We start from the raw sequence: 20040 nt of genomic DNA on the forward strand, positions 1-20040 counted from the left end.
GTAGTGTAAACCTGGCTTGTGCAGAGTCATTTTCCTGCCCATTCCCAGCACTTTCCCCCAGGTCTCTCTCAACTCTGGAGTCTCAAGCTCGGGCGGTGGTGTCGGCAGAGCCCAGGGCTGCCCATGGGGACTAGTTTCAGCCATTGGTATAAGTCCCCCCTTAGCTGTGCACTGGGGGGGGGGAGGGGGTTAATGAAGGTCTCTGCCCAGCACAGACCTCATCTGGGAGCAGCAGCTGCTCAGCCCATGATCCCAGATCACAATGGAGGCAGCAGCGTCTTGTAAGACCCAGGAGCTGCAGGGTTTCTTCTTCCTGTTATTTATTCTTCCTGCTTCACAGTCTCCCTTTCTTAGGGTTACCATATTTCAACAAGCAAAAAAGAGGACGGGAGGAGCCCCGCCCTAGCCCCGCCCCTGCCCCTCCCACTTCCCGCCCCCCCAGAACCCCCAACCCTCCCCCCGTTCCTTGTCCCCTGACTGCCCCCTCCTGGGACCCCTGCCCCTAACTGCCCCCCAGGACTCCACCCCCTATCTAAGCCTCCCTGCCTCCTGTCCCCTGACTGCCCCAACCTTTATCCACAACCCCACCCCCAGACAGACCCCTGGGACTCCCACGCCCCATCCAACCACTCCCCACCCCCTGACAGCCCCCCCAGAACTCCCAACCCATCGAAACCCCTCTGCTCCCTGTCCCCTGACTGCTCCGATCCCTCTCCCCACTCCTGCCCCCTGACAGCTCCCCCCCAGAACTCCCAGCCCCCCACCCCTCTGCTCCTTGTCCCCTGACTGCCCCCTCCTGGGACCCCTGCTCCTAACTGCCCTCCAGAACCCCACCCCCTACCTAAGACTCCCTGTTCCTTGTCCCCTAACTGCCCCCTCCTAAGACCCCCCCCCAACTGCCCCCCAGGACCCTACCCCCTAACTGTACCCTGACTGCCCAAAACTTTCTCCACTCCCCCCAAAAAGCCCCCCCCGAACTCCCGACCCCCCCCGTTTCTTGACTGCCCCCTCCAGAACCTCCCTGCCCCTTCTCCTGTCCCCTGGCCCCCTTACCCTGCTGCTCAGAACAGGGTGTTGGGCTCTGTGCGAGCCGGACACGTGGCTGCGCTCCCCAGCACAACAAAACCCGGTCCCTGGCCCTGCACAGTGCTGCCGGAGCGGGGCGCGGGGCTGCAAGGGAGGAGGAGCTGCCGGCTCAGAATGCAGGGAGGGAGGGACGGGGGGAGGAGCTCCTCTACAGCTGCTCCGGAGTCCAGCCCGTGACTTTCCTGCAGCCCTCCCAGCCGCTCGCTCTGCTCTGCCGGGGAGGGGGGAAATCCCGGACATTCTGAGTGATTTACAAATTCCCCCCGGACGCTATTTTTAGCACAAAAAGGAGGACATGTCCGGGTAAATCCGGACGAATGGTAACCCTACCTTTCTCCAAGCACCAGCCACAACGACTCCTCACCTTCCCCTGATCCCAGCCTCAGCTGCAGCTAAAGTGACCAGACAGCAAGTGTGAAAAATCGGGATGGGGGCGGGGGGGTAATAGGAACCTATATAAGAAAAAGCCCCAAATATCGGGACTGTCCCTATAAAATCGGGACATCTGGTCACCCTAACTGCAGCCCATACTGGGACAGGGACTTTCTGTGGCTGGAAGTACCAGGCCCCCCAAGCCAGCCCCAGACTCTGTGCAGATTGTCTGTGGGAAGAGCTGGTGTTAACCCTTCGCTAGACCTGGCTCTGTCTCCCCTGACACCTGGGCCGTGCACTGGGAGTGACTCACTGCAGCTCAGCTCAGGGCCTGCTGGGAACAGCAGGAAGGGAAACGCCCCAGCACCAGCCAAACAGGTTTCTGAGTTCTGGAAAGTGAAACTGAACTGCAGCGGCTGTTTCCCGCGTGCAGAGTAACCATGGCTGCCGGGGACCTGGCCGGGAGCTTCCAGGACGAAGTGACTTGCTCCGTCTGCCTGGAGTATTTCACAGACCCAGTGACTATTGAGTGTGGGCACAACTTCTGCCAGGTCTGCATCAGCCAGTGCTGGGGGGAGTCGGAGCCAAACTTCTCCTGCCCCCAGTGCAGAGAAACCGCCCAGCAGAGAAACCTGCGGCCCAACAGGCAGCTGGGGAACGTGGTGGAGTTAGTGAAACGCCTGAGGCTCCAGGTGGTGACAGAGCCCGAGGGGCAGCGAATGTGTGAGAGGCACCAGGAGGCTCTGAAACTCTTCTGTGAGGAGGATCAAACCCCCATCTGTGTGGTGTGTGACCGATCCCAGGCTCACAGAGCTCACACAGTGGTTCCCATCGAGGAGGCTGCCCAGGAGTACAGGGTAGGGAATAGCTATTCCCATGGCTGGGAGTTACTGGGGCAGCTTCTCTGCAGCTACAGATCCCCCTGTGTGTGTCTGACCAGCCCTGCTTTAGAGTCCGGGAAATGCCTGATAATGGGACACAGCCACGTTCCTGGAGTCAATGGTGCTGGGGAGGGACTGGGCCGGGCTAGGCCCAGCAGCTCTGCCCGGGGAGTCTCCTTGAAGCTGGGGTCATGTTTTCAGAGGGCTGGAGAAGGGGGACCTGCTCTCACAGCCTCACTCTGCTCAGTGACGATATTATCACTGGGCACAAACCAATGAACCCAAACCAGCCCCCAGAGCCATTGTCTGTGTTGGCAGGAGGAAATCCTGAGCTGCCTGCAGCGTCTGCGGGAGGAGAGAGAAGAGCTCCTGGGACTGAAATCCGACTGGGACAAGGAGAGTGAGAGGCTCCTGGTAGGTGCCCCTGACCTGCCCAGCTGGTTTGCATAGGGGCATCAGCGACAGCAGCAGGGGGGTCTCTGCGCTTGTTGGTGTCTGGGACATTCAGAAGGTTAAATGACAGGTTTCAGAGTAGCAGCCGTGTTAGTCTGTATCCGCAAAAAGAAGAACAGGAGTACTTGGGGCACCTTAGAGACTAACAGATTTATTAGAGCATAAGCTTTCGTGGACTACAGCCCACTTCTTATATGCATCCGAAGAAGTGGGCTGTAGTCCACGAAAGCTTATGCTCTAATAAATCTGTTAGTCTCTAAGGTGCCACAAGTACTCCTGTTCTTCTTTTTTCAGAAGGTTAAAGGATTTCCAGGGTCGATGCCAGGAGACAGTTCAGGGTCATTTTAACAGTGCGGGGCAGCCTTTGCTCTCAAGTACCTGGTGTAAATCAGGAGTGACCCCACTTAACTTACAGTGGGGTTAGGGGCAGACACCTCTGTGGCCCGGGTGTTAATTCCCAGTGAAGTAAATGGGTTCACACCAGGGTAGCTGGGAGCAGCCTGTCTCTGCCTCTCTAGCACTGGGGCAGGGGGAGAGGCCAGTAACACTGCTGAACATGCACAGATGTGGCAGGGGTCAGGGTGAAGCAGGGGGAGTTTTGTGCTGATCAGGGTTTGAGTGTCAGATGTTTCCAGCAATGCCATTGGGTGGTTTGGGCAGCATCATTTGCCAAGTCCTGGTCTACACTTAAATCAGTTGCTGGTACAGAAATGGGGACTGGGGGGGCATTGGGGGGATGGTTTTTGGTGACATTTTTACCCTGGGAAAAGCCCTAGTGCAGACACAGTTCTACTGGTAAAGATATCAAATGAAATGCTCTGTGCAGCCCGGACAAAGCTTTGTGCCATTTCCCATGATCCCCTGCTCTCCCCGTTTCCCTGTGTCTCTCTGTGCACCCCAGAGACAGACGGAAGTGGAGAGGCAGCTGGTGGCGTCCGAGTGTGAGCGGCTGCGCCAGTTCCTGGCTGAACAAGAGTGCCTCCTGCTGGCCCGGCTGGGAGAGATGGATGAGGAGATTGGAAGGAGGAGGGAGGAAAACGCCACCCGCCTGTGCAAGGAGATTTCCCAGCTCAGCACCATGATCACAGAACTGGAGGGGAAGTGTCAGCAGCCGGTGCTGGAATTGCTGCAGGTGAGACTGTGTCAGACATGCCCAGAGCAGCCACTGGGGGCTTACAGGGTAACTCAATGCAGAGAGCGCGGCCTGGGGCGTCTGCAGGGCCAGGGGCCCCAGGGCTGCACAAAGACAGGAGTTTGGGCCGTCAGGGAGACAGGGTGAGGCTGGAGAAAGGCTCTTCCAGCCCTGAGGCTCAGTCCCTGCAGAGCAGCTGGTGTGAAAGGGGCTCTGCTCCCCCTAGCACAGCCCTTTAGTGCCTCCACCCCCCCTGGGGGAGCAGCCTGTGGGGCTGGGGCTGGGAGAGCTGAGTGACCTGTCTGGGGCAGGGGGCTAGGCTGGGCCATGGGCACCGACTCTCTGCTCTGTCTTTCGTTCCTCTCTAGGGTGTCAGAAGCACCATGAGCAGGTATGTCCAGGCTCCGTCTGCTCCTCACGCCCCATTGTGCTGGGAAGAGGCTCAAAGACCAGGCTACAAACCTATCCCCAGCGCCCCGACAATGGGATGGCCTTACCCTCTGGATCCATCCCCGTCCATCCCTATCTCCCTGGGAGTGCTGCTGCTGTGGCTGGGTGACCCAGCCTGGGGAGGGGATTGCTGGAGAACCCTCTCTGGGGTCAGGCTGGCTCAGGGGATCATTAATGGGGCTGGGGCCTGTCACCCCAAGGGCCCAGCTGGGACCTGGCCCCAGCTCTGTCATGGCCCAAAGCCTGTCCCGTGTGAGGGGGGCCTAGAGGCCTTTGGGGAAAGAGCCGAATGTCCCAGCCCAGGCCCTAGTGGGGCAGTGTCCACATCTCAGAAGCCCCTCCACCCCCTGGGGAGTGACCAGGCCCCTTGGAGGCTGAGAGGAGAAGCTAAGGAGCGGCTGGGCCTGGAGAATGGGCCCCTCTCTCAGCCCTGGGAGCAGCCCCTCCAGGTCCTGGTAGGACTCATGGCCAGACCAAGTGTGAGAGGAGCTGGGGCTGGCGCTGCCCAGGCTGTATTTTCTCTCTGGATGGAGAGAGGCCGACAGTCCCCAGACAGGCCCCAGCAGATTGTGCACGCACTAAATTCCCTGGGCAGCAGACGTCAGGGCCCTGTTAGTTCTGTCTGTGGCCCAGCTTCCACTCGCTCCCCTTTCTGGCTCTGGGGGACGGGAACTTAGGGCCGAGGAGGGAGAGAAATAAATGCACTCATTTCTCTGCAGGGGCGAGAAGGCGACGTCTCTGCATCCAGCACCCAAGTCCCCTGAGCTGGAAAAGAGAATCCGGGATTTGCCTTGAGAGAACAATCTCCAGGAGACTGTGACGGGATTCCTGGGTATGGGACGCTGCTGGGGGTTTGTGTCTCATAGTATTGGCGCCGGAGGAGAGGCTCCCACAAAGCAAGCGGGGACTGCAGGAAGTGACAGCTCCTGCTGTTTGGGTTATTATCAGTGCCTGTGTGTTCATATCCCCATGTATCAGAGCCAGACTCAGACTCCTGTGTCCCAGCTCACAGGAACCCAGATCCTAGGAGAGCCCGTGGGGTCCCAGCTCCCCTGGCTGTACAGAACAAGGTCCCATGGGAAAGTTTAGATTTGAATAGATAATTCATCATCACTGACCTGTGTGACCAGTGCTGCTTCCTGCTCTGTCCCTGGCCATCTGAGTGCAGGGACTGATGCTCTCGGTTGTATTGGTTGTTCACAATTGTCATGTATTTCGCTCACTCTGATTTGTGGCTCAATGCTCCGATTCTGGTATTCGGGTCTGGAATTCTGCAGTGTGAGTTGGGGGGTTGAATGTGGAGCCGCGTCACTGGGCTGTGACTGTCTCTGTTCTGGCGGGAGGTGCACAGAGAGGGAGCTGGGAGTTCACTTTCCAGGGGTATTTGTGCTGGTCAGTGAAACCCAGTCACATCAGCCTTCAGAGAAACGCAACCCAAAAAACCCATGAAAAGCTGGATTCGCTGAGAAACCCAGTGACTCCTCACATGGGGAGGGGTTGGTGGATTTCTGAGCTCAGGGAAGGTGTTCTGAGCTTGGAGTGAAAGTGCCTCCCCCACTGTCACTATCCCTGCAGCAGCTCCCTCCTGCTGTGCAATGTGAGAGTCTCCCTCCAACATCCTGCGTGGGGCAGAGGGACAAGGGGAGATTTCTTGATAACGTTCGTAGCTGGTTGATGTGAGAGACGTTATCACAGACTCAGGGCTGGATTCTCAGCTCCCTGGATGCCAGTGGAGCTTCCCTGATTGACACCAGCTGAGCAGCTGGGCCCTAGTGTTTGAGCAGCTTGGGCCAGACTTTCGGAGGTATTTGAATCATTAGGCACTTAAACAGGCACCCAGTGGAATTTTCAGAAGCCCCAAAGCAGGTTAGGCAGCTAACTCCCATTAGTGTCCATAGGAGTTGGGCACCTCACCTGTTCTGATGCTTGTGAAAATCCCAGGGGCCTCCCTGCACCTTTAGGTGCTGAAATACCTATGAGAAGCTGGCTCCTTGTCCTTAGTCTCTGTGGTCCCTATCTCATCATCTGACAGAGCTGTGACTTCTAGTCCTGGTGACACTGACCCATGCCAGTGATGGGTTTTTCTCTCTTTCCTTCCAGAGGGGCTGGCTGCAGAGAGAGGTGAGAATCCTGGGTTGCTGTTCTAGGGCAGGGCACAGCAGCTGCTGGGAGCCTGTACCCCTGTATGGAGCAGCCCCTGGGCTGGGCACGTGTGACGGGATCTGCACAGGAGAGAAACCCAGCAGGTGAAAGTGGTACAGAAAAGATGAGGGGGAGTCAGAGTAAGGTGACCAGACAGCAAATGTGAAAAATCGGGACAGGGGTTGGGGGGTAATAGGAGCCTATATAAGAAAAAGACCCAAAAATCGGGACTGTCCCTATAAAATCAGGACATCTGGTCACCCTAAGTTGGAGTCTGTTGAACCCTGGTCTGTTGTGAGACGGTGCAGAGCTGGGTACTTTGGGGGAGGGGTCCATGTACGTACCTGACCCGCACTCTGGGTGACTCTGCTGTGTGAATTCTCACCTCTCTCTCTCTCTGCTGGTTGTTCCAGGACTCAGAAGAGCTCGAGGATTTGCAGGTAACTGATGTTGATCTTGTACAAACGCTCCCCGGGTTATGCAAACCCGACTTACGCAAATCTGAGTTTACTGACAAACTTCTGTAAGCTAGAAATAGGAGGGGAGGTTTTTTGTTGGTTTTTTTGTTGTTGTTGTTGAGTAATGGCCGGAAATACATTTCCAATTTGTGCAAATTTTGACTTACGCAAGGCATTCCAGAACGGAACACTTGCATAAGTCGGAGAGCGTCTGTATTGGTGACTCCTGCTCCGTTACCAGGGAGAGATTTGCTCCCTACAGCCCCTCCTGGTACCTCTCCCTCTGCCCCAGACCCGAGAGGTGACACAGCTGGTGTGAGAGGCGATAAATCCCCAATGGGGGAGGAGTAGCAATAAAAACAGACCCTAGGGCCCACCCCTGTGCAAGGACAACGCAGGGAGGGGCTGAGAGCAGCAGCATGATCCCAGCCCAGCCCTGGAGAAACGAGTCCCCATCTTCCCTGAGTCCATCCCCCCTGCCTTGTTTGTGGGAATTGCCAGGAGCAGGTCAGTTTGTGCCCAGACTTCCATATTTCGCTCTGGCAGTGGATGAGCTCAGTTGAGTTCAGGTCGGCTCCTGACCAACATGAAGCTAAACCCAATCAGCCCCATCCACACACAGCTGAAGAGTCACACAGGGGTTTGCACCGTGGTCACTGCAGCATTTTTAAAGGAATTTAAATGAACCCAATGCAGCTTTCTTGAGGGACACGCCGTGGGGCTCTCAGGAATGGAGCAGGCTCTGCAGGGCCTTGGGTCTCTTCAATCTGCTTGTTTGCAACTGGGAAATCTGGCCTGTCCCACCCCTCATGCCCACACACACACACTCCCAGCAGTGCAGAGATGTCACAGCCACCGTGTGGGTCAGACAGGACTGGAGCAAGGCTGATCACTGGGAAGCCCTGCACCAAGCCAGTCTGCACTGAGATCACTGGCATGAGTGCCCCAGCAGTGCACAGAGCCCCCAGCACTACCCCACAGTGCTCCTGCCCTGTCAGTGACACACTGACAGCTCAGGGCACTGGCTCTGTCACCTGTTGAGCTGGCTACATACAGGCCGAGAGCAGCCTGGGCAGTCCCAAGGCCCCCTCTCCCAAGGTGGGAGGGGGTGAGTACCAGCCCCTGATCCAGGGGCACATCTGTGTTTGCTGGGTGCACAGATCTCTCTGGGTGGAGACACTTTCATGTTGACCCAGGAATCGGTGCTGGGAGGTTCCACTGCCCAGGAGGCCGAGGGCTCTTGCTCCACTGCCCTGGGGGGAGGGTCCCTGGGGCTGGTGTTCCCTGTCCCAGGAATGGGGGGGAGCAGAAACGCTGTCAGAGCTCAGGGGCCCAGAGAAACCTCTTCCTGTCGGGCCCAGCGGAGCCTGTAAACTCTGTGGGGAGCATCTGGGCAGCCCCAGCCAGGAGCAGGTGTTTGAGGAGCACACAGGCCCTGCAGACTCATGGGACAGTGTGTCAGGGCTATGGGCTGGAGATCAGCATGGAGGGGACTCACACACTCTGCTGGCAAAGCCGGGTGTCTAGATCCCAGGGGAGGAGCAAGGGGAATTGTTATTATGGAGCCTAGTTGTGACTCCAGAGCTAAACCCAGGAGACGCTTCCCATCTTAACCCTGATCATTCCCATCTCCCTGTGACATTAAACTGCTTCCCTTTACAATGTCCCCTTAGCGCTCTCCAGGCTGGGGAGAAAACTCTGGACATTTCAAGCCAATCTGGTCGGGCCCAGGGAGAAAACTGTTTGGCTTTGGGCTCAGAGATGAGAGCCCCACTCTGAGCATTGTCCACTCTGGGACTCACCCTGAGCGACACATTAAGCTGGCCTGACCTCCAGCATAGATAGCGCAAGGTCAACGGAAGAATTCTTCTGTTGATGTAGCTACCACATCTTGGGGAGGTGGATTACTGATGCCAATGGGAGAATGTAACATTTCTATTGTAGACAAGTCCTCAGGTTGTCTGCACAGGGTTTTCTTGCATCGATATAGCTGACCCTGTTCAAACCCCCATGCAGACTTGATGTGCAGGTGTGATCTGAGACTGCTACCCTGTCCAGATTGCTACAGATGGTCTCTGTTCCCTGCAGTGTCCAGTTAAATTCCCCGTCACCCAGCCATGCCCCCAACCCAGCGTGCAGCACCCAGACACACTGCTCATGCCTTGGGAGAGGGGCTGGTTGTGGGGTTTGCCTGGCTGCAAGGTGTTTCCTGTGGGGACAGCCAGTATGGAGAGTCCCAGCTGTGCCCCCTAGGGCAGGGCTTCCAGGCCAGTGTGTGTGGGGACAACACTGACCTGCCCTTAGCAACAAACCCACCACACACAGCCCCAAAGCAACAGAGATTCCCTGGGGCCTGCATCTCCCCTCACCCCCACTCTGGCTTCTAACCCTCATCTCACCCCTCTCTGACACCTTCCCCACTCATCCCCTTCTTCTTGCTGGTGCCTGCACCTCTCCTCTCCGCCCACCTGGTGCCTGGACCTCTCCCATGCCCTTCGTCCTTAATACCTGCCCCCTCCTCTACCCCCACCTCACTCCTCCATCCCTGTCCAGCTGGTGTGTGTGTCCCCCTCCTTACAGCCCTCTGCCCCAAGCAATGGACATACCACTCTCCCTTAGGGAGTTATTTTGCCTTCATGTCCAATTTTGGGTGACTGTTTAATCAAAGATTAACCTGTGTCCTGATTAATTGTTGTTTAATTTCCATTAGTCTGAGTAACTAACCCCTGCCCCGGCACTGCCTCTGTGACTCTCTCCCCAGTGGATGTTACTCTGGATCCAGACACGGCAAATCCCTACCTTGTCCTGTCCGAGGATCGGAAACGTGTGAGACATGGAGACGAAGAACAGGCTCTTCCCGACAACCCTGAGAGATTTGACACTTACCCTGAAGTTCTGGGCGCTGAGGGGTTCACAGGCGGGCGGTGTTACTGGGAGGTGGAGGTGGGAGACAAGCCTGACTGGATTCTCGGGGTTTGTAGGGATTCTGTCAGCAGGAAGGGGGAGAATGATATATCACCTGAGGATGGATACTGGGCCCTGTGGCTGAGGGATGGGGAATACGAGGCCCTCACCTCCCCCTCAAACCCCCTCCCCGTGAACGTCAGGCCCAGCCGGGTGGGGATTTTCCTGGACTATGAGGCGGGCGAGGTCTCGTTTTACAATGTGACTAACAGGTCCCATCTCTTCACTTTCACTGGCACCTTCTCCGGGACGCTCCGCCCTTATTTCAATCCTTATCTCAATGCCGAGGGTGAAAATGCGGCTCCCCTGATAATCTGCCCGGTCCCAGCTGAGGCCGGAGGGAATCTCTGTCCCTGACAGTGACCCCCGTGGCACAGACTGTCCCCTCCCAGAGCTCACCAGCCCTCAGGCCATCCCATGGGGATGGTACAAAGGGCATCACCTGCATGTCCCCCCCCACACACACTTCCTCCTGTCATGACCTTGGGGGTTCATTAAGCAACAAACCAGCGATTGAGGCAGGAATAAAACTTTATAAAACAAACTAGAGAGCTTCTGTGGTGATCAGCTGTGCACAGCTACCCTGTGTTCTCAATCCCACCTTCCAGGGCATATATCTAAATCCGTATAGTCCTACTCCTGTCCCTTAGGAGGGAGCAACTCTACATTATAATCTTCCACAAAGATATCTCTGTGCTCTCCCTCTTAATCCCCAGCACCAGGCCTATGAGCTGGCAGAGTGGAGAGGGGCAGAGGAGGTGGTGAGCAGGCTATGAGCTGTAGGGGGTGCAGGCACAGAGGGGTATGGGTGCAATGTCAGGGGTGGCTGCTGTGGCCTGGGGTGGGGTGGGGAAGGGGCTGTAGCAGGAGGAAGAGAAGAGCCCAGGTCACAAAAGGAAGATTCCAGGGATAGGGTGAGGATGTAATGAGAGGGGGAGGGGAGAGAGGCCATAAGGAGGAAGAGCCCCTGGCAGAAATGACAGAGGAGGAGATCCCAGTGTGGGTAGCGGGAGCAACCCCGATCTCTGGTACCCTCCACAGGGTTGAAGCTGGAACCACAGGGGGACTGAAGCCCTGATCCCCAGCACCTGCCGTGGGGCTGAAGCTGGAGACATGGGTGTGACATTGCACCCCATAATGCTTTATAGAAATATGCTTATGAGTGTAAATATGACATAACTGGAATATGTTTTATGCTAGATATGCCATGTAACATATCTCTTCAAAGCTTATGATCTACTGAATGTACTCATCCTATTTGTAGGGATGTATCATTTTTATATCTGAAGTTACAAGCATAGAGCCAATGCTCATATTTAAAATGGTTGCTGTAGGAAGCACATAAGGCAGATTTGGTTAACATAGCATGAAGGGGTTATTCAAGTAATTGGGAGTACTTAACTAGCAATGGATTTTGGGAGATGCCAATCCACATCTAAGATTTCCTGGGAACATTCAAACTAACATGTAAACAATGGCATTGGCCTGCAAAAAGCTGAATCATTCATAGACATGTGACTTGCCCAGCTGACTGCAAAACTCCATCTTGATGAGGGGATTTTACACAGTGAAAGACTATATAAGGCCCTCGAAACCCCCACCCCTCCTCCATTTTGTCTTCAAATGGCTTAAAAGAACCTCTCCACCCCCAAAGAGATGTCTGAAAGAAACTGGAACAAAGGAGAGTAACTACAAGGGTGTGAGTGATTGCTGGACCCAGACTAGGAAGAAGTCTAGTCTGTCAAAGAAGCTTATTGGAACATCTCTGAGGGTGAGATTTACCTGCATTTAGTTTCCTACTGTATTAGGCTTGCGTGTTTTTGTTTTATTTTGCGTGGTAATTCACTTTGCTCTGTTATTACTTAGAACCACTTAAATCCTACTTTTTAGATTTAATAAAATCACTTTTGGCTTGTTAATTAACCCAGAGCAAGCATTAATACCCGGGGGAGCAAACAGCTGTGCATAGCTCTCTATCAGTGTTCTAGAGGGCAAACAATTTATGGGTTTATCCTGTATAAGCTTTATACAGGGTAAAATGGATTTATTTGCAGTTTGGACCCCTTTGGGAACTGGGTATCTGGGTATTGGAGACAGGAGCACTTCTTAAGCTGTTTTCAGTTAAGCCTGCAGCTTTTGGGGGATGTGGTTCAGACCTGGGTCTGTGTATTTAGCAGACTAGCAGGTCTGGCTCAACAAGACAGGGTACCGAAGTCCCAAGCTGGCAGGGAAAACGGGCTCAGAGGTAGTCTCAGTGTTCTGCAGACAAAACTACACAGGATCATTTCAGGGGGAAAGACGAAGATGCCACATTTATTAGGATAAACACACACACTATTTTTCACTAATAAACACACAATCTTGTATGTTCACAAACACACCAATAATGCACACTTGCACTCCAGAAGAAGCACTGACAACACACACAAAAGTTACACAATATTTTTCAGTAATAAACACATGATATTGTACATTCACATCTTGTATGTTCTCAAGGGCACACACGGGAATAAAAAACTCACATGCACATTGATTTCAATTCAGGTATACACTCACAATAATGTACACCGACAACAACACACGTGAGCAGTGTACTTGACTGGCAAACACACACTGAAAGCAATGTCTCAGTACATTGCACTTATAATGTAATCTCACAAAAAGAAACACATAAGCCAGAGCTACACTAGAAACTTTCACCATTATAGCAATGTCAGCTTGGAAGTGTGATTTTTTTTTTTTTTTTTTTTTGCAAAATTCTATACTGGTAAAACCCCTAGTGTAAACATGGTTAAACCAGCTTAAAAATGCTTCTGTGGTGTGGCTTGTTTCTCTCAGAGAACCAGTGTAAGCAATACCAGCAAAACTACTAATACCTTTAAATTAGGAGAGTTTGTTTGTATTGCTATATCAGCAAAACTTTTCCAGTGTAGACCTGGCTATACATTGTCTCGCTATACATTCTCCCTCTTCTTCTCATATAAACACAGAAACACACACTCATACTTACACGCACACAGATTCTCCTCCATTTACTGCCATTGGGTAAAATTATCATCCTCCACCAAGTTATTTAGGTACCTAAGTCTTATTTTCAAAAGTGACTTTGGCACTTATAAATATAATACGGGCATAGTTTTGAAAGGTATTTAGGTGCCTATGGAGGATTACCTAAAGAACCTAGATGCTTAATACCTATAGAAATCAATGTGTGTTAAGTGATAAGATGTTTTTGAAAATCTCACAACGCACCTAAATACCTTTAAAAATCAGGCCTGAGTGACTAAGGCATTTTTTGAAAATGGAACCTTGTCACATAAGTGCTTTTGCAAATGTTACCCCTCGCCATGAGGCAGCCACCAGCCAGAGGCAGATACAATTGCTCACGATGGTGACGTATTGCAGCAGGTATCAGATGGTCATATAGAAGTTTAAGGACATGACATCAAAGAGGAAGAGCTCCATGCAGTCCATCAGGAAGTGGAAGTAGGCCTGGCCATAGTAGCTAGGGAAGGAACTAGTCTCCTGATTGCTCACCATAGGGATGACCATGCTGGTGAGCAGGACGTCCAGGAGGGAGAGGTTGGTGATGAAGCGGCATACTGGACTGGTGAATTTGGAGAAGACCCAGAGATTCTGGCTTTGGGATAAACTGTTATTTCATGTTAATAATCCAGAACCCAGAAAGGGAGAATAATTCCCATGCACCAATTGCAGGGCTTTATTTGATTGGGAAAGGAGAGTAACTTGTACAGTGTCCGGGTCTGACACCAGTTTGGTGTTAGCCTTAAGCCCTATCCATAACCCTAACCCATAACCAACAGGGACTTAAGTATACGTTTTTCTTTAAACCTTCAATGGGGCCACTCATGTGTTCAAAGTTTAGAATGTGCTAAAGTGGCTGCGGAATCAGGGCCTTTGTACAGAATATTCAAAGTGAGTTTTAAGTTCATAATCATGAGTTTTTGGACCAGATCCTCAACTGGTGTAAATTCTCAGAGATCTATTGACTTCAACAGAGCTATGACAATTTAAACCAGCTGAGAATTAGCCCCTTGATTTTTCAGGAACCCACATGTGATACTTCCATTTATTCAGAGAAACAAAACACAGCATGTTTAAAATGTATCCAGTCAAAACAGCTCGAAGTCCAAACACCAAGTACTTTTTATGAGATGTTTGTAAATGAGAGATGGAGTAAGATATAGTTATAAAAATCTTTGCTAAATAATGTTTAATGAGGAGTACTTATAAGAAAATCATGATGTGGACAAAGCCAATCATTAACAGGAAAACAAGCACAATAATTTTCATAGGTTATTTGTTATCTAGCTAGCTAACATAATTCACACTCAAAGAGAAATCTGTCATTATGACTAAATGAGGTTGTGTGTTAGTAGAAGAAATGGTCCTGTCTGTCTGTCTCTCTGTCTAATCACATGGTCTGTTTTTGTACCTGTATCATGTTTTTGTCTGTCATATATGTAGTGTACAGCAGGAGGTGACACACCATCAGTAAGACTGATCCTGGAATACTGCATCCAGTTTTGGCGTCCACCTTTGACAAAGATTTTGAAATATTGGAGATGGGGCAGCAGAAAGCAATGAAAGGTTTTGAGGGCTGGAGGAAAATGCCTGCTAGTGAGCTATTGAAAGACCTCAGCCTGTTTAGATTATAAAAAAGATCGGGAGGTGACGTCATTGGAGCATTGAAGTGACTTCATGGAGAGAAAATATCAGGTATTAAAGGGCTCATTAATCTAGCAGAGAAAAGCATAACAAGACCCAGTGGCTGGAAACTCAAGAGACCAATTCGTATTAGAAATAGGGCACAAATATTCAACAGTGAGGATGAATCACCAAAGGAACAAACTAGAAAGGGAAGTGGTGGGAATTCCCCATTTCTTGATGTCTTCTAATGAAGACTAGATGCCTTTCTGGAAAGTGTTTAGTCAAAAACTAGCTACTATGCTATACAGAAAGCATGCAATATGCAGGGTGTCCGATTACATGCTCTAATTGTGTCTTCGGTCCATAAAGTCTGCTAATTTATGAAAAACTGAGCGTACATGGGGAAGAGCCTCTCGTGTTCTCCGGTGTAGTCGGTGTCACCCCCACAATGAAGAGTCATTGAGTGGGGTGATCCAGGGGAAGCAGCTCAAACATCCAATGTGGCTGGACAGGGGCAGGACATCAGCACTGCAGGGGAGGGGTGAGTGTGGCAGTGACATCACAAGGGCCTTTGGCAGGACCTCAGCCTATTGGACAAAGGTGGTGGGGAGGCGATGATCTCACAGAGAGATCTTGACATCAGCCAGGCAGGACAGCGGTGCAGGACAGGGGCAACCTTGGAGATCACTGTGGCTTTGCTTCAGCATGTCTGCTTCTCGAGGTCTCTCCTTGAGGACTGAGAGAGAATTCACTTTCACATACGTGAGCGCAAGGAGGACCCTCTTTGGAGTTTTCTCCTTTTCTTTTATTGATTTTGCTAGAAAAGAGATGTCCCTGTATAAAAGGTAAGAGCCTCCGAGATGTTTGGAACCTGTTCAGTCTGATCCATCAGGTGCCGCCTGATTTTTAGGAAAGGAAAACACTAGATTGTGGGGGCAGCATTTTATTTCCAACCTAGGATTTTGTCCCTTAGAATTACTGGAGACATTGGGGTTTCCCCTTTTTGTTTTCCTGTCTCTCCCTCCTTTCTCTTCTTCTCTTGCATCTTTGTCCTTTCCCCCTGCTCTCGTTTCACCACCAGGACCTGTCTGTGCATGTGGAGTGGGGGGCGGGGAGGGGGTTGCACTCCAACTCTCATTGTGGGAGTCCCTCCAAAAGACATGTGGCTGGAATAGTGCTCTAAGAGTGACTCCCTCTGGTGGTGACCTGGGGCATCTGGTGAGAACTCTCAGCTTTCTGATTCTCAGAGTCTCAATGCTGATTGGGCGAGCATGGGGCTCTTGTGAGGGAGGAGACTCAGGCCTTGTTACTCTCTTTTAAGACCAAGGAAATAAGCCATAACCAAACATTTATTTGATTGCTCTTCCTGCTTTTTTCCATTCCTTGTCTTTGAGTAATTCATGATTCTCTCTCTAATGGGCTAGTTCTTCTAAAATACTTACTGAATAATTAGGTTTTAATAAAGCCATATGCAAACCCATACTTCCAATCACAAAGGAGTCAGGTGGCACCCTACAGAATGGGGGACAGTCCGCTGGAAAGCAGTGACCCTGAAAAGGATTTCGGGGCCATAGTGGACGAGCTGCTCAACATGATCTGTCAATGTGAAACTGTGGTAAAAAAGGTTAAAGCCATTCTTGGATGTATAGAATAGTGAGTATGGAAAGGGAAGTGATACAGCATTGGTGAGACTGATATTGGAATGTTGAATCCAGTTCTTGTGTCCACATTTTGAATATCATGTTAAAAAAATTGGAGAGGGGACAGAAAAGATTCATAACTGAGTAATGGGGATGATGCCTTATAATGAGACATTGAGCTTTTTCAATCTGTTTAGTATATACAAAAGAAGAATGAGTGGTGAGTTGCTTGACTTCATGGAGAGAAAATGTTGAGTATAAAAGGGCTCTTTTATCTAGCAGAGACAGGCATGAAAAGACCCCATGGATGGAGGCAGAAATCAAAAAAAGTATAATTGACCATAAGACCCAGATTTGTAAGAGGGTGATTCATCATTGCAACAAACTACCAAGAGAAATGATGGCTTCTCCATCTCTTGAAATCTTCTAATAAAGACTAGATGTCTTTCTGGAAAATGTTTGAGTAAAAGAAAAACCCAGCTCTTCTGACATACAGGAGGCCTTAGGATACGCAGGTGATCAGGTTAAATGCTCTAATGGTTCCTTCTGGCCATAAAGTCGACTAACTTATGAAAACCTGATTGCAGCCTGGGGAAGAGCCTCTCGTATTCTACTGTGTAGTCGGTGTCACCCCCACAATGAAGAGTCATTGAGTGGGGTTATCCAGGGGAAGCAGCTCAAACATCCAATCTGGCTGGACAGGGACAGGACATCAGCACTGCAGGGGAGGGGTGGGTGTGGCAGTGACATCACAAGGGCCTTTGGCAGGACCTCAGCCTATTGGACAAAGGTGGTGGGGAGGCGATGATCTCACAGAGAGATCTTGACATCAGCCAGGCAGGACAGGGGTGCAGGACAGGGGCAACCTTGGAGATCCCTTTGGCTTTGCTTCAGCATGTCTCCTTCTTGAGGTTTCTCCTTGAGGACTGAGAGAGAATTCACTTTCACGTACGTGAGCCAAGGAGGACCCTCTTCAGAGTTTTCTCCTTTTCTTTTATTGATTTTGCTAGAAAACAGACGTCCCTATATAGAAGGTAAGAGCCTCCGAGATGTTTGGAACCGGTTCAGTCTGATCCATCAGGTGCCGACTGAATTCTAGAAATGGAAAACACTAGATTGAGGTGGCAGCATTGTATTCCTAATGTAGGACTTTGTCCCTTAGAATCACTGGGGACATTGGGGTTTCTCCTTTTTGTTTTCCCTTTTCCTCTGTCCCTCCTACCTTTCTCTTCTTGCTTCCTTTGTCCTTTTCCTCTGCTCTCCTCCCACCACCAGGAGCTCTGTGTGTGGAGTGGGGGCCGAGGGCATTGTGGGAGGCCCTCACAGAGAGGTGAGACTGGAATAGTGCTCCGAGAGTGATCCCCTCGGTGCTGACCTGGGCCATTCTTTGGGCTATTTGATGAGAACCCTTCGCCTCCCACCCCTCAAAGTCTCAACCTTGATTGGCTGAGGAGGAGGCTATTGACAGGGAGGAAACTCTGGTCTTTCTTCTTCTCTTTTATGACCAAGCAAATAAGTCACAACCAGTTATATGTTTGACCAATGTTGATCCTGCTTTCCATTAATTGTCTCAGAGCAGTTCATGATTCTCTCTAACATTCCAATTGTTCTAAAATACTTGCTGAATAATTACTATGAACAATTGTTGGTCTGTAGCTCATTTGAGAGCAACTCTGCTACTGACTGGCTGCATCAGCTAAGACAAGTCACTGCTCCTTTCTCAGCCTTAGTTTCTCCTTCTGTCAAATACGAATAACAATCCTCTCCCACCTACCTCACGATGGGTGGATGATGGGGATCCATTGAAGCGTGTCACTAGTAGCAGTGCAGAATAGGAGGTGTCCTATCACATTGAGCCATATCAGATTATGACATAATATTCTATTTTATTTGTATTTTATTCTTTTGAAATTGTTAAGAGCAGCAACTACTTAGCTCAGCCTGAAGTATCTCGTCTAATTTTCTAGATCATAGTGTCTCCCCTTTGAGTAGGACGAGACAGTTTAATGCACTGTGACAAACAGGAGATGCTCTTGTTTTGCAAACAAAGATTTTTGCAGAGAATTTTCATCCTACTTGTTATGATTTCAAGAAACAAAGTGGTTTAGTCTGAATGGATTTTCTGACAGAAAACGGTTTCCATGAAAATTTTCCTGGGTTCTATCCCTGGCTCCGGGGAGGGGGGAGGGGGAGGAGGGGCTGTTGTCTGTTACTTAGAACAGGAGTCAGGACTGTTGGTTTCTCTTTCTGGCTCTGTCACCGCTTTGCTGTGTGACTCCTTGGGTAGGTCCAATGGGAATAGGGTCAATTCTCTCACTCCAGGCAGCAGTGAGTGGGGTGGGAAGGTTCACTCTCTCCTGGCTGGGGGCTGTTCTTTTCACTCCAATAACATTGCAGAGGCCTTGGGGAGGGGCTCACTCCCGGGCTCAGATACAGGAGGGGCAGCAGGCTCCAGGGAACAGGCGCTATTCCTCTCCTGCCACTGTCTGTCTGAGACCCCTTGGCCTTGTCATTCCCTAGCTCAGTGCCTCAGTTTCCATTCTCGCCAGCCTGTGCCTATATCCCTGTGGTTTCATGTCCATGTTGGCGACAGTCCCACCCCCATACTGCACAGTCTAATACCAGCTCCTCTCTCTTGCCAGCACCATGAAACCTGCCCTTGAGCCAGACCTAGAGACCCAGCTCTTGCGAGCTGCCCTTCACTCCGTCTTCACCCTGGGCACGGAGAAGGACACCACCCACCTCCAGGTACATCCTCCTCCTCCATCCTCCTACTCTTCCAGAGTGGTCCTTGGTCCCTGCTCCCTTGATTCGCTGGAGCTCCATATTTAGGGGTGGGGTAGGCAGAGATGGAACAAGCTGCAGGGTTGGATCCTTCCCTCCAGAGGATTACCCCTCCCTGGGGGATTTCTTTCTTTCTTCCATATGCCGTGTTTTGCCCAGAAGCCCAGCTTCCATCCATAGCAACTTGGCTGTTTCATATTCTTCTGCCTACAAGGCCGTCTGCAGAGACCTGCTAAGCTCATGGATCAAAGATCCAGGTGTCATCAATACTTGCTAATTGCCTGCAGTGGGATGTGAATGAGAGAGGCCAGGATGTGTGTTTGGGAGTCTCACTAATGCTTCCCAGAGACCCCTCTTCCCATCCTGTGGCAGGTGTAGGCCCAGTTTCCCTAACTCTGACCCATGCTTTGCAGGCTTGGCACAAAGTCATGCCAGAGCTCCTGGATGCCATGCTGTGGAACCTGCTGGCAGAGTCCCCAGACGCAGACAGGCTCCACTACATCTTGGAGGTGAGTCCCATAAGGAGGAGTGGGAACCAATTTTACCTTAATTCTTTGGGGGACTAGAAAGGGGAGACTGGAAGATCCATTTTCTATTCTGTTCTCCTAGCTGGGTCCCCAGTGGGGCATCCAGTGCAATGCAGTGTCAGGTCCTTCTTTCTTGAGGGACAGAGGAAGGAGCTGGGACTTCAGGCCAGAGCTCTGCCTGGTTCTGTTGAGCACTAACCAGAGGGCCCTTGGCTGTCTTGGGGAGTGAGAGTCTGAAAACCTACCCTTCTCCCACCCCCCCAGCACACACCCCATGAGATTCCAGAGATGGTTCTCAGAGAAGAAGCACACACTCCTTCCTATAGAAACAGGAGGACCCCAGGGAATCAGCCCTTCTCTCTGATATGCTCTGAAATTCCTGGGGGGATTGTGCTCTCAGTGACTCCCTACATCCCACCAAGGATTTTAGTAGCAGGGAAGGGCGAGGGTTCAGTCTCCTTTCTGGTGAACTTAGGGTGA

General features: G+C 51.3%; 1 pseudogene; it reads left to right on the top strand.

Moving 5' to 3' along the window:
* Positions 1–1872: 1872 nt before the first annotated feature.
* On the top strand, positions 1873–10744 carry LOC101936330 (zinc finger protein RFP-like; annotated as a pseudogene).
* Positions 10745–20040: the final 9296 nt, after the last annotated feature.

This window comes from Chrysemys picta, chromosome 12, assembly GCF_011386835.1.
Source record: "Chrysemys picta bellii isolate R12L10 chromosome 12, ASM1138683v2, whole genome shotgun sequence".
Lineage (NCBI taxonomy): Eukaryota > Metazoa > Chordata > Testudines > Emydidae > Chrysemys > Chrysemys picta.